Source organism: Pyrus communis, chromosome 3 (genome assembly GCF_041283825.1).
Source record: "Pyrus communis isolate YQ-2024b chromosome 3, ASM4128382v1, whole genome shotgun sequence".
NCBI lineage: Eukaryota > Viridiplantae > Streptophyta > Magnoliopsida > Rosales > Rosaceae > Pyrus > Pyrus communis.
Genome location: NC_142567.1, coordinates 26,153,645 through 26,167,631, shown reverse-complemented (window position 1 = coordinate 26,167,631; position 13,987 = coordinate 26,153,645). Strand labels below are relative to the sequence as shown.

Sequence of the window (13,987 nt, the reverse complement as noted above, 5' to 3'; positions counted from 1 at the left end):
TTTTTTTTTTTTTTTTTAACAGCAAACAAAAATGGAGTCAAATGATTTTAATTTAATTTTTTTTTAATGCATGGGCCTTATTGACAACTAATAAGATGTGAACTAAAATCAATTTTTTGTCCTTTTGATTAAAACTCAAAGTTTTTAAGTCATTTTTATTAGTTTTCTTATTTATTTATTTATTTATTTATTAATAGTTAATATAACTATGAGCCTTATATATTAATAAAATAAATTTTGACATATCCATTTGAAATGAAGAGAAATGCTTAGGAGATTTTATTAAAAGTGAAACTCTCCATGGACTATCCACCACTTTATATTTTTGGCATATTTTCCGTGCTAACATTATGTCAAATACATGAGGTAACAGAGAGTCCATAAAAAATCTTACTTTCAAAGTCTCCTTAGCATTTCTCTTTAAGTAACTGAATAAGCCTAAGCACATATAAATATAGCTAACTTCTTAAATCAGAAATACCTAGAGTCGAAAGGGTTCAAAGGGTCTCTACTGTAAGTTGCTCTCCTTCATTTTTTTTTATGTCTTGTAGTTTAAATTTGGATATAGTTTAAATATCAAATAGTTTTAGTTAAGGTAAATTTATTTTCTTTTAAATTTTTTTATTAAAAATTCTTAGTTGGTTGCAGAAAAATGGAAACTATTGTAACTGGAGACCAAGTTGATTTTGACCCAAGTGCCCCTCCACCGTTCAATTTTATTAAATTTTATTAAATTTTTTTATTAAAAATCCCCAAACACTGCTGGGTAAAGAATCCATAGAGGTCTTTGAGTTATGTTGTTCGGGATTTTTTGGTCAGTTTTGTACTGCCAGCCATAGCCAAATACTCAGACAGTTGGTATGTTTGGCCAATCTACTGGGTAACTGGGTTGCTCAGGGAACCATGTTTTGGGCTGTGTTTGTTATCGGACATGACTGTGGCCATTGAAGCTTCTCAGACTCTCGCTTGCTGAATAGTTTTGTCGGACACATTTCGCCCTCTTCCGTTCTTGTACCTTATCATGGCTGGTGGGTCTTCGATATATTTCTTTGATCACGTCACCATGTTTGACATAATATATAATATGTTTATGTTGCAAATGATCATGTTTGTAACAGAAGATGGACGTGTTAGTGATGTTGTTTACGATGTGTCTTATAAATTTGATTTCTTAAATTACGGTACTTTATCAACATTACTTCTTAATTTTGCAGGAGCATTAGCCACTGAACTCACGGTCAGAACCATGGAAATGTTGAGAAAGATGAGTTGGGTTCCTGTACGTATTTTACGTATTTTAGTTCTCTTGCTATGTAACTTCTGTTGATATTCAATATTTCAATTTCTTAACTTGGTTATTATTTATTTTAGATGACTGAGTCCCTCTACAAAAGTTTGGATAATAGCACAAAAACGTTGAGATTCACAATTCCTTTTCCGTTCCTCGCTTATCCTGTTTACCTGGTGAGAGTTATTTTAATTATGGGACTAATCTGTCTAGCTAGTTAAACAATTTTGTTAAGGGTGTTATAACCAATCAAATGTCAAGTGTATATTATATAACAATTTGCACAATTTTATTTCAAATATAAAAAACTCAACGACAAATACAATATATTAAAAAATAAACACGTAATGAGATTATATATAAAATCACAAATCACTGACTTGTTTCTTGAAGATAGAGGCTTGCAGAAGCAATCTCCTAAGACAGAAATTCGTCCCTACTTCAGTGCAGCAGTTCAATGGACGTCTATCTTGCAGGATACAACTATCTAATCCAAGTTCTTGCACTCGAACTTGGATTCTTGGCGAATTGGTTGTGTGGTTCTCAGCGAAATATGAAGGAATGAATATGGAAAAAATTAATTATAGTTTCTGATTTTATTGCCATATATATAATGGCATAATTTGAACTTATCCAACCGTTCATGCTTATCAGTTTTTTTAAAAAGAAAACATAATGCATCTGTTCAATCAATTTAAAAACTGAACGTAACTGTTCAATCAGTTTTATCCTTTCGGAAAAAACTGAATCCAAAAAATAAAAAACGTAACTTGTGTATGTATACACCCAAAAAATCCAAGGCCCATCTTTGATATTTAATACATACACCCAAACCCTTCAAGTCTAAGGCCTAAGGTCCATGGCTTTGGACCAATTCATTTCAAACTACAAGTGAGTGAACTCACTTGTAAAGAGTTAGTGTAAAGGATGTATGGGCGATGTGGGACTGGCAGTCCCACATAACACAAGTTCCAACAAAGGGTTTTATTACTTGATCATTAGTTGTTTAACTTTTACTTATTTTGTCCGCTAATGCAGTTTTATAGATCTCCTGGTAAAGAAGGATCTCATCTCACTTTCATCCAAGCAGTGGCCTATTCTCCCCAAATGAACGATTAGATGTTATAACTTCAACTGCTTCTGTTGTTCTAGTGGCTGCTTTGCTTTTGTATTTCTCCATTTTGCAGGGCCCTATTCAAATGCTTAAGTTATATTTTGTTCCTTATTGGGTGAGTTTGATTCTAAAAGTCTTGTTTAGTTGGTAATATAATACCTTAATATCGAATTAGGACTTTGTTTTCTGTAATTTGATCATGCACTATATTTTCACAGGTTTTTGTGATGTGGTTGGACATTGTCACATACTTGCATCACCATGGTTACGAGACAAAGCTCCCTTGGTATCGCGGCAAGGTAAAAATATTCTGTTTATACTGTCAGTAGATGTGTTTTACATCGTGTTTATGTACATAACAATTGTTTATTAAGATGCTGACATTATTTTATTTTATTTTTGGTGCAGGAATGGAGTTACTTGCGAGGAGGGCTTACAACCGTTGATCGTGATTAATAACAGAAATATTTAGTAATAACAGAAATGTCACATGGTACTATTTCAGTAGTGGAGTTGTTAGTATTGTTAGAATGATATTATTGTAATTGAGATATATGGCTATATAAGGGATTGTATAGCTATTATTTCATTAAGTTCATTTGTATACATTTTCTTCATTCAATCAATACAATCTCTCTGGTTTTCTCTCTATCATCTTCCTCTTCCTCTGTACCAACCTTATCTTTTAAAATGTAGTTTACAGTGATTACGGAATGTTTAACAAGATCCATCATGATATTGGTACCCATGTTATACACCATCTGTTTTCTCAAATTCCACATTATCACCTGGAAGAAGCAGTAAGTGATCCCTAGCTATCACTTGATGAACTAGCTTACTGATTTTGTGTCTTTGCAGTTGTTCTGTAACATTTGGTTTACATGCATACCAACTTCTTTTGCAGACGAAGGTAAGCCGATTCTAGGGAAGTATTATCGTGAGCCCAAACAATCAGGGCCAATTCCGTTTCACCTGCTCAAGATCTTAGCTACAAGCCTCAATGAAGATAACTATGTCAGTGACCATGGAGGAATTGTTTTCTATCATACAGATCCTCAGCGTCTTAAATATTTCAAGAATAAGTCTAATTAATCATTTTGGGATATAATGTGTTGTGGAGAAATGAAGGCAATGCCTAGTTGTTGTGTGTTGTTTTAAGTTTCTGCATTATCATATTTTTATAAATATATATTATGAAGTTTCTACATAATTATTCTATTTGAGGCTCTAATTTTGTCACTGAATTTTGAAATTAAGCTTTTTAGACATGAATACATGAAAAATAATTTTGTCGTTTCCTTGTCTACGAGGAAATGGATTCAAACCCTAATTAAAAGGGTTGTACAGACTTCTCTAACAAATTAACCTAATGAGTAATTGATACAATGTTAACCAATTGTGGTGGAAGTAGCATAGTCACAATCACTACTTAACCAATTTGTTTCCATTTTTAAATTAACAGATAACTTTCATTTTAATTCTTAAAAAATATCATTTTTTAGATAATATTTGAAAAAGCGTTTCTATTCATGACATCATGTTATCAATAGCAAATCAAAGGGTTTTTGCATGAGCATGCAGTGGCTATGTTTATAAGGATGACGAGAATCCTTATGACTATATTGAAGATTTCTACATTGCTGAATACTACAAGCATTCTAACGCCTTCCTAATATATCCAATTCCAAAAATTGGCAGGCCTGATATTGATGGAGTGGAACCACCATTGACCCAAAAATTTTGGGAGGCCGAAGTTTGAGAGGATGAAATCTTTTGGCGAACAATCAAGGCCGATAGCATGTGGGAGGTGTCATCAACTTGGACGGCATAATTTCTGCACATGTGAAGCCCACATTTGAGAGCTTATCTTTTTATTTTATCTTGGCACTAGAACTATGTTTTTTTCTTTTGGTTATTTTAGTTAATTTTGTTAGAACTATGTTTCATTTGGTTATTATGAGAGAGTTTTGAAGAAAGATTTACTTTTCATTGAATTTGTGTCTTGTTTTGGTCATTTGTAATCATGCTTAAATCACATTGACTATTACAAATGTATTTAGGCACGGTCGATTGGGTTCGATCGATTCTACGATTGGTTATGTTGTGTGAAAAACAATTATGGCCTTCATTCAGCTTATTACAAAGGTTAATGAAATTCATTGACTGTCTCATAATGCCAAAAATATTAGAGATTTGTAATTTCCACTGTAACATGTGCAATACTCTCTTCTAAATAATTCGTGTGTGCCTGTATAAATGAAGACAACAAATTTTCTTTTCCTTTTCTTTAATACAACAAACAAATGGAATTTGTCTTATATCAGAAGTGACCAAAAAAGAAGCAAATGGCATCGGGTACAAGTTGCCAAGATCATAAGCATCAGGTAGGTACAAACTAACATACATTAAGATCTACATAACAGATTACTAAGTGATCAAAACACTAGGCATCAGAAGGTAGAAACCGAAGTATGACCAAACAAACTGATCGAATCATCACCAAATAAGAAAATTCATTCATACCAGATATAGAATCATTATTAAGTACACTCGTAAATATGTATTTAAAAAAAAAACAAATTACAATAATTCTTGTTTCCACAAAGATGTTCCAATGCTAACGTACTATTGTCGTTGATGGTATGTAATTAAAACTCCAACTACTTCTTTTTGGCTACAAAAGGCTCTAACTAATTCATTCATCTTTCTATTGGGAGAATATTTTTGCTCACCATCCTCAAGTGATAGTGATGCTTACTATCCTATTTATCTTCATTGGATCCATTTAAACTTATGCAATGATAATAAGTAAGATGATGAGCATTATCACCACTTGAGGCTAGTGAGCGAAAATGCACCCCTTTATCGGTGCATTCAACAACATGCTTATGATCTTTGTCATCATCATTGTAAGTTCACCTACCTCAAAAATGCCTTTTTTGTGGTCATCCTCTGCTAAATGCTCCATGTAGTACATAATAGCCACAACACAATCAACTCTGAGTTGTCAAATGAATATTAAACACTAATACATGTAAATTGTAAACAATTTGAATGAAAAGAGAATTCAATACACGTAGGATGAGTCACCCTGTAGTGGACAAATTGGACTCAAGAATAGGGGATACCCTAAACCTGCATGATTTAGAAAGCCATATTCGTGCCACCAGTGGGATTCATAACATGACGGCATGAGGTAATTGTAATATGTGTAATTTCATTGACTACAACAAGATGGGTAAATAAGTCATCAGGTGGATTCAAACACAAAAAAAATTGTAAAGCATCAGGTTTTACAATTCATAACCAATGTATGAAGCCTAACGGATCGATGATGCTGAAATTATCTGATCTAATGAACTAAAATATAAAAAATACAAACCGTTCCGAATCAATCGAACCTAATGTATAATGCCTAACGATTTAACGAATCATAACTAATGTGTAAGACCTAACGATTTGACGAATCATAACTAACATATAAGGCCTAACGATTTGAAAACATTATGTACCTAATGTATGAGGCCTAACGAATCATAATTTGTGTGCCCACACATCCGACGAAGTAATACTGTTGAAACTATCGGACTTAATAAACTAAAACATAAAAATACAAACCATACCAAATTGATTGTACCGAATCAATTGAACCTAATGTATAAGGCTTAACGACTTGACAAGTCATAACTAATGTATAAGGCCCAAATATTTGACGAATCATAACTAATGTATAAGGCCGAACGATTTGAAACCAAATCGTACCTAATTAACTTACCTTATCTCACTAAGTATGGTTGGCTATATGAATCCTTAAACACCATTGTGCTCGGTTTTGTGCCAAGTCATCGTTAGCTTCAAGTATTCTGTATCTTTTTTTATAGTCTCTTTCAAAGTTTCCCTAGGTCTTCCTCTCCCCTTTTTCCCCTGAGCCTCCGTCTCACAGTCACATCTTCTAACAGAAGCATCTGTAGGTCTTTGGTTCTTGTTTCCAAACCATCTTAACTGACTTTTTGTCATCGTATCTTCAATTGTTGCCACTTTTACTTTACCTCAGATATCCTCATTCTTAATCATATCCCTTCTTACGTACCCACACATTCGACGAAGTAATAATGCTGAAATTATTGAACCTAATGGACTAAAACATAAAAAATACAAACCATACCAAATTAACCCTACTGAATCTCTTGGACCTCAACTATATAACGTACCTAATTGAAATCAAACCCTAATTAACCGTACCGAAACTATCGAACCTAAACTAGTACGTACCTAATTATTATTTACAACACATAACCAAACATACCGAATCAAGCAAACCTAACCGTCCTTACCTAAATGTAAATAGAACCAAACAAAGCAAAATCCCCACATAGGCATTTCAACAAACACATGGTATGCATTGTAAAGTAATCATGTCTTGTTAAGACATATCTTGGATGTAAATTAGTGCATTTTCTACACAATATCGTTATGAGAGCTTTCATAAGTATGACAATGAAACCGGTTATACAATATTCCAAATTTGAATAAATATCAAGAACATAAAAAAAGAGTTAATCTCAGTTTACTACCGTAAAGTTTCTTAGTTTTCAATATTTGATACATAAAGTTTTTTTCATCCTAGAGTGGTACCTAAAGTCATAATTTTGGGACACTTTCATACATCCGTCAAGGTTGCTGTTAAATCAACCGTTAACTGGTGATGTGGCACTCACGTGTACAATGATTAGGCGCCACATGTCAATAAGAGTCTATTAAAAATAAAAAATGAAAAACATTAAACATAAAAAAATAATTAAAAAATTTGAAAAACAAAAATGGGCGTCTTCTTCCTCAACCCCTCGACCCTCCCTCCCTTCTTTTTCCTTTTTCTCATCTGCACCCACCCAACCTTTATACATCCACAATTCCCTCACCCCCCCCCCCCCCCCTCCTTTCTCTCTTCTGCACCCACTTAACCTTCATCTCCTATTCGACTCCCCACACCGGTTCACGGGTAGCGGACACCGCCGCCACACCCCACCCCCCGACCCTCCCTCCCTTCTCCCTCATTTCTCTCTTCTGCACCCACCTAACCCTCATCTCATTTTCGATTCCCCGCATCGGCTCACGAGTAACGGACACTGCCGCCATCGGTATAGTGTCGGAATCGTTTAATGAGGGGAAGAGCTCACCATGGAGGAGAGGATTCAGGAAGTCTAGTATGGACGGCGACGAGCTCATAAACCTCTTGCACCACTTGGATCCGATTAAGGTTGAGCTCAATCGGCTTGAGAATGAAGTTGGAGATGCGAATGCGGCTCGATCCGCTACTTTTCTCCATATTTGTGGTTGATTTTCTCGAGATTTGTCGTTAAATCTTGTAGGTGGGGCATGCTCCTTCAAGCTCACGGGGCCGTCGAAGAGGATGAAGGTTGAGTGGGTGGAGTCAAAGATGGAGGGGGAATGATGGATGTGCAGAGGTTGGGTAGGTGCAGAGGAGAGAATAGAGGGATAAGGGAGGGGGGTTGGGGGTTTGAGGAAGAAGACGTCTTTTTTTTTTAAAAAAAAATTTTAATTTTTTTTTAATATCCACGTGGGACCTACATTGATATGTGCCGCCCAGTGATTGTCCACGTGAATGTCATGTCACCAGTTAACGACTGATTTAATAGCAATCTTGACTTAACTAAGAAAGTGTCCCAAAATTATGACTTTAGGTACCACTCTGGGATGAAAAAAACTTTATCTATCAAATGTTGAAAATTGAAAAACTTCGGGGTAGTAAACTAATATTAACCCAAAAAAAAAAATTGATGAGCGGGGTTTTCAAAAAATAACTTCAAATCGAAGCTTACAAGTGATTCGTGGCTTCAAATAGATTTTCAAATAGCCCCATTCCAGAAGGTAGTAACAACTAAAATACTGATTAGAGCAATTCCACCCCTAAAGACTTTGTACCAGCACCCAGTGCATTTATTCACTCAGTAAACAGTGATAGACCTCAATGAACAGTAATAGGCCAAGAACATCTCCACCCCAAAAACTAAATAGCCTAGTCAATTTTATTAAAATATTATTAATTTTTATTATAAAATAATAATTTGATTTATTAAAATATTATCAATTTTATTAAATCCCATTTAATCCACCGCTCCATTTCCCCCTCAAAACCTCACCATGTCGCACCGCTCCCCTGGAACCTCCCTCTGCATCTCTCTCTCTCTCTCTCTCTCTCTCTCCCTCCCTCCCTCCCCATTTGGATTTAAGGAACTATTCTAGTCTTCCCCACAGAAAAAATGAAACACCGCAGCAGCAGTAAGGTTCCTAGGCCCACCTTTTCCATCCTCAGTTGGGTTTTCTTGGAAAATCAACCAAACAGCCAACAAATCTCATAAAAACCAGTTCTTCCTCATGGGTTATATTGGAAGGTGGCCTCCTTTTTCTATCCAAATTTTCAGAAAATTAATTTCTTGAGCTCGATATTGCAAATTGTGATATGGGTTTTTCTTGGTTTGCCGGGTTGTTTTATAGGTTTGTTTATCGTTGTTCTGTTATGCTGCAGCTCAGAATCGAAGGTTGTCACGGTTGATGGCCCGACTTACGTCAGATAGGTCGGCATCTGGGTCTGTTTATTTTGAGCCGGCCTCTTGCCTAGCTTGGGCTGAGTGTCAGCTTATCTGCTGGGCTGGAGGGGAAAGCCTGGGTGCCGGGTCATTTTTTGGGCTGGGTGTCGGCCTATCAATTCCCCGGTGGAATTGCTCTTAATGAGAGTATCATACCAAAAGGAACATAGTTGCCTATTTGAAAATTTTCATTGATTACAGGTACAATTGAATGTTTGCTTTCACGTTCATGTCTTTTCATTTTTAGGTGATAATGAATTTATGGTTATGTTTCTGAAACTTTGACAGTGGATGTCATTATAGAAAATGAAGATGAGATTCATGTAAACGGTAACAAAATCTGTGATATTGTTATAAGTGACATGCTGTGGTACATTAAAAAAAAGATATATTTTTTTTTAATATATAGAAAACCTTCTAGGTTATATTCTAAGAATCATCTTATTTAAGCCCTTATCTCTAAAAACCCCTTAAATTAATCAAGTGAAGTCAATTGATTTGAGCGACTCGACTTGATTAATTTAAAAATCGAAACAAATTGGTTAAGTAATGATTGTGACTATGCCACTAATCTTTCAATATTCTCTTCTATACGGTTTAGGGTTTAACATTAGTAAACTTAAAATCAATTATCTATTATAAAACCTAATTGCTTAATATATAGTATGATCTTGTTCAGTTCTTCTGAACGGTTGCTACAATTAGAGGCGGCGTTGAGGGAGAGCGAAAGGTGCAATCGCACAGGACCCCTAAATTTGAAGGGCCCCTAAAAATTTTTGGTATCTTATAATTATATGTAATAATGTTATATATTAAAATATACTTTTATTAGCACTTTGAAATCTTATAGTGTACTTTTTATAAGTGTAAATTTTTTTCTTTCTAAATATAAAAATTTGGAGTGCACAATAAGCTAGTAGGAGTGCCAATAACATCTTAAAAAACAATTTTTTTTCAATTTTATTATATAATAATGCTATATATTCAAGTGAAACTTTAAAGTTAGAGTTTTTGAAGCTTTTTTTTTTCTTTATTTAGTTGCTTAAGATTGAAATGTTTTTTTATTATTTAGTGAAGGTTATGTTTGTAACTCTTTTTACTTACTTAATGACATTTGTAAACTTACAATCAGTGAGTCCTAAAGGTTGTTTTGATTTAAGTTATTATTTTCTAGTACCAATATATTGTCCTACTTTTTTTTTTTAAATAAAAACTATCTTAAAAATGGGCCTTTTTATAAATTCCGCACAGGACCCCCGAAATCTCAGAGACGACCCTGGCTACAATGTAAAGCCACCATCACATAATATAATTTTGCAGGGAGAAATATTACTACGTACATTAGCTAGCCACAGACTCACCATCAGAAGATTCAGAACTATGGAAATGTTGAGAAAGATGAGTCTTGGGTTCCAGTATCTTGCTTAATTTACTTATCTTAGATGTCTTGCTTCGCAATTTGCAATATTTGTTCATTTCTTAACATGGTAATTATTATTTGTTTAATTACAGACTGAGACGTTTTACAAATGTTTGGATAGTAGCACCAATGCATTCACACTGTTTTTTTTATTCTTCGCTTCCCTTTTTTATGTGCTAAATCTACTGCGAGTTAAATATCTAATTAATTAATCTAGTTAAATAGTGTTATTGACACATTCCGATTAGAGTCGAGAGACGTTGGCCGACACCCAAAAGTGACATAACCAAAAGAAAAGTGATGTAAAAAAAATATGGATAAATTTAAACTGAAGCTAGAATTTATTAAACTAATAAAGAGAATAAGCAGTAGTGGGAAGAACCCATAAAACATAAGTAGTCAGAGCATAGATGACAGTACAATATAAGTAGAGCAATCAAGTCTAGTTAAGATACTTATTACACAACCGGAAATGTGCTCCTACATTTATTTGGGTAGATGTCAGAATCGCCAGAGATCCCTCGTACGCCATAAATGATTCAAATAAGTCCTGGATGGGCGAAAAACAGAAGGTGTGAGTGAGCAAAAACAAAGGTTTATGAAACACATTTGTTCAGAAGAAACACATTTATTTTCTGAATATACTAACCTCTCGTTGTAAAACATGTATAGTTTCCAGAAAATCATACTACGTATAAGTATGAAACCAAATGTAATCCATCAATAATTCCAAAAAAGCAACAAATCATTATATCTCAACCATGGCATAAGAAAATCAAGTGCTCATCAATCTATGCTAACACACGAGCTCATGCAGAGAAATTCTGACATGAACATGACTGGGTGTAATCATAATATACGTTCTACTACCACAATCACGTGAAGATTGGCGCTAGGCGCATCACATACGAGTCCTAGTTGCCTATTGCAACCTAGGACAGGACTGGCATCTACAATGGATCCAAGGTGAGCGTGCAGTGCAATGTGAACATACACATGAAGCTTGCCCCTAGCCCGGGGCAAGTACTACACCAGTGCAAGTATGCATGATGAGCAGGTAAAACGTATATGAACATGCCATGACAATTTATAAATCTTAACAATATAATAGCACTTTTAAAATGAAATAAAATATGGCATGATAAGCATAATATTAATCCAAAAACATTTGTGGAAACCATAAAACTTTATATATAGTATATATATAAAAATAAATGTCCACTCACTGATACGTAGTCGAATCGTAGCCTCCTAGCCTTGCTTGACCTCGTACCTCCTCGGGATAATTCTCTTCTATATGTGAAACAACTATAGTAATTAATTAATTAAAACATACATGAAAAGGTTAGGAAATTCCCCAATAGTTTTCTTAAACGGAGGGTTTAAATATACAAAAACATTCTACGCGACGTTACGGACCCGTACACGTCGACCACGTGCCGCCACGAAGCGGCACGCGCCCTTACACACCTCCACGCATCACCAGCTTGCGACACGTGTGCCATGTACAGGTCACACGCCCGCAAGCGATGGCAGGTCCCTAGGGAATATTTCGTTAAGTCTAACGACATTACCTTAACAACGTCAGTAAAGGCATGAGAATATTCCTCAACTTTAATGGAATATTCTCCTTCTTCTCCAATTTTCCAGTCACCGTCGTCGCCTTCTGGTTCGTCGGAATCTGAAAAATTTTGCCGGATTATCTTAAAAACTTTAAAACTTCATATCGTTTTCATTTCTCAACCATTTTCGTTGTACTTTATATGGAAATGAAGCTTGGGAAGAGAAGAACAAGTTTGTACCTTTCGAAAGTCCAAAAAGTGGATGGAAATACACTGAAAATGGCTCAAATGTCTAAGCCCTATTCCAACGTCCCAAAGCCGCGTGTTTACACGTTGGCTTCATTTCAAACGTAGGCTAAGGACCTCGGGGAGTTTTGTAGTTGTTTCTAAACCTTCCAAAACCTTGTAACTCAAACGGAAAGTCACCTGGAGAAACATGATCCGATTCGGAGCTCCGAGTTGGGAATTCAATACTCGTTCGTTTTCAAATCAACTCGTACTGATGGACTTGTGGGGATTAGAGGAATACAATGGTGGTGGTTTAAAGTTCGATCTATGATGTTTGATGATGATCTTTGTTGTTGCAAAGAGAAGAGAGGTACGATGAGAGAGAAAAGAAAAAGAGAGAGAGGGAGAGTTTCTGATTGGACAAGAGAGAGGGCTTCTGATTGGGTGATAGAAAATAGGGAGAAAGGTGTGGTTGGTTGGTGTGGTAAGTGAGGCACCAGTTTTTAAAGTAGGAAAGGGTCCAAATTTACATAATTTAAAAATACAAAATATCTAGCTCACCCTATCCAAAACATTGTTCACGAACACTGATTAATTCGCACATGCGTGTACAATTTTACCCGTTGTTAGCGTACTTTAATTAAGCGTAACTTCTTCGTTACAAATCCGATTCAAGTCTAACTCGCGCTCACACGTTCGTAATAACAAGTACTATTTAATTACGATAATAGGAAAAATAATTTAAAAGCCGAACAATAAACGTCCACGTCGGATTCCGCTTTGCCAAAAAGGGCATAATCGTCATTTTACATACTCAGAAAGGAAATTACATGAAAAATTAGGGACAAATCGTCACAGTTATTAAGGTTTAGATTGCAATCCTTCTCTAGTCAGTAATCTAGTGCCTTAAAAAACCGAATTAGTGTTTTGTTTATACTTTATATGTCAGTTTAATTTGATCATGCACACAATTTTTTTTAAAGATTTTTGTAATGTGGTTGGACAATATTGTCACATGTATCACCATGGTTAAAGGAAATCTCCCTTGGTATCGTTGCAAGATGACCGTGTTTAGCATTGTTCTTATGTACATAACAACGATACTAGCGTTTACCACATTAGTTTGCACCTTGAAGAAGCCGTAAGTGATCCCTATATTACACCAACCTGTGTTACGTGAGTGTTAATTCAAGTTTTTCATAAATACATTAAAAAAAAAAACACAATTTTTTTTTTCTCACGAAATATTTCGCGAGCATTAAGGAAATTTTTACAATGTATTCAGAAGCGAATTTACAATTGATTGAGCAACAAATGTATATTTAGTATAATATTTAAGCCGAGAAGTGAAAAATATAGAGATGTTAAAATGTATACTTAGTGTATATTTTTTTTAATTTTATTTTAAATTATATATGTTAAAATCACCTGTAGGTGAGTCTAAAACAAAAAATAACAAAATTTTGTTTTGTTAAATAGTCTTTCACCCTCTTTTGACTTACAAAGAGGTTTCTATAGATATATTAGATAAAAGAAAAATTAACAAAAAAACAAAGGTTCAAATATCTTTAAATTTAGGTTTTAAATGGTTGATTAAAATTGTTTAAATACGAATTATAATATATTTTACACGAAAAAAAAAATATCTTGTGAAGAACATGATTATGATAGTTTGTTGTAGTGGTAAGAGAAATAAAAGAAAAATTAACAAAAATGATTCAAATTCTTGGGGTGCCAAAAAGTCAAGTTCTTCATAATATATTTTTT

At 34.6% G+C, this 13,987-nt stretch overlaps 1 long non-coding RNA gene and 1 pseudogene across 2 annotated transcripts; one reads left to right on the top strand and one right to left on the bottom strand.

Moving 5' to 3' along the window:
* Positions 1-505: 505 nt before the first annotated feature.
* Positions 506-3,612, top strand: LOC137716160 (omega-3 fatty acid desaturase, chloroplastic-like; annotated as a pseudogene). The gene is made up of 8 exons (XR_015961005.1): positions 506-1,028; positions 1,215-1,279; positions 1,372-1,464; positions 2,327-2,517; positions 2,621-2,701; positions 2,811-2,850; positions 3,099-3,206; positions 3,307-3,612. The product of XR_015961005.1 is annotated as an omega-3 fatty acid desaturase, chloroplastic-like (transcript).
* A 7,136-nt stretch (positions 3,613-10,748) lies between these two features.
* LOC148698222 (uncharacterized) lies at positions 10,749-12,707 on the bottom strand. The gene is made up of 3 exons (XR_015960359.1): positions 12,233-12,707; positions 11,657-12,111; positions 10,749-10,980 (listed from the first exon to the last, which is right to left on the bottom strand). It is a non-coding gene; the product is annotated as an uncharacterized LOC148698222 (long non-coding RNA).
* Positions 12,708-13,987: the final 1,280 nt, after the last annotated feature.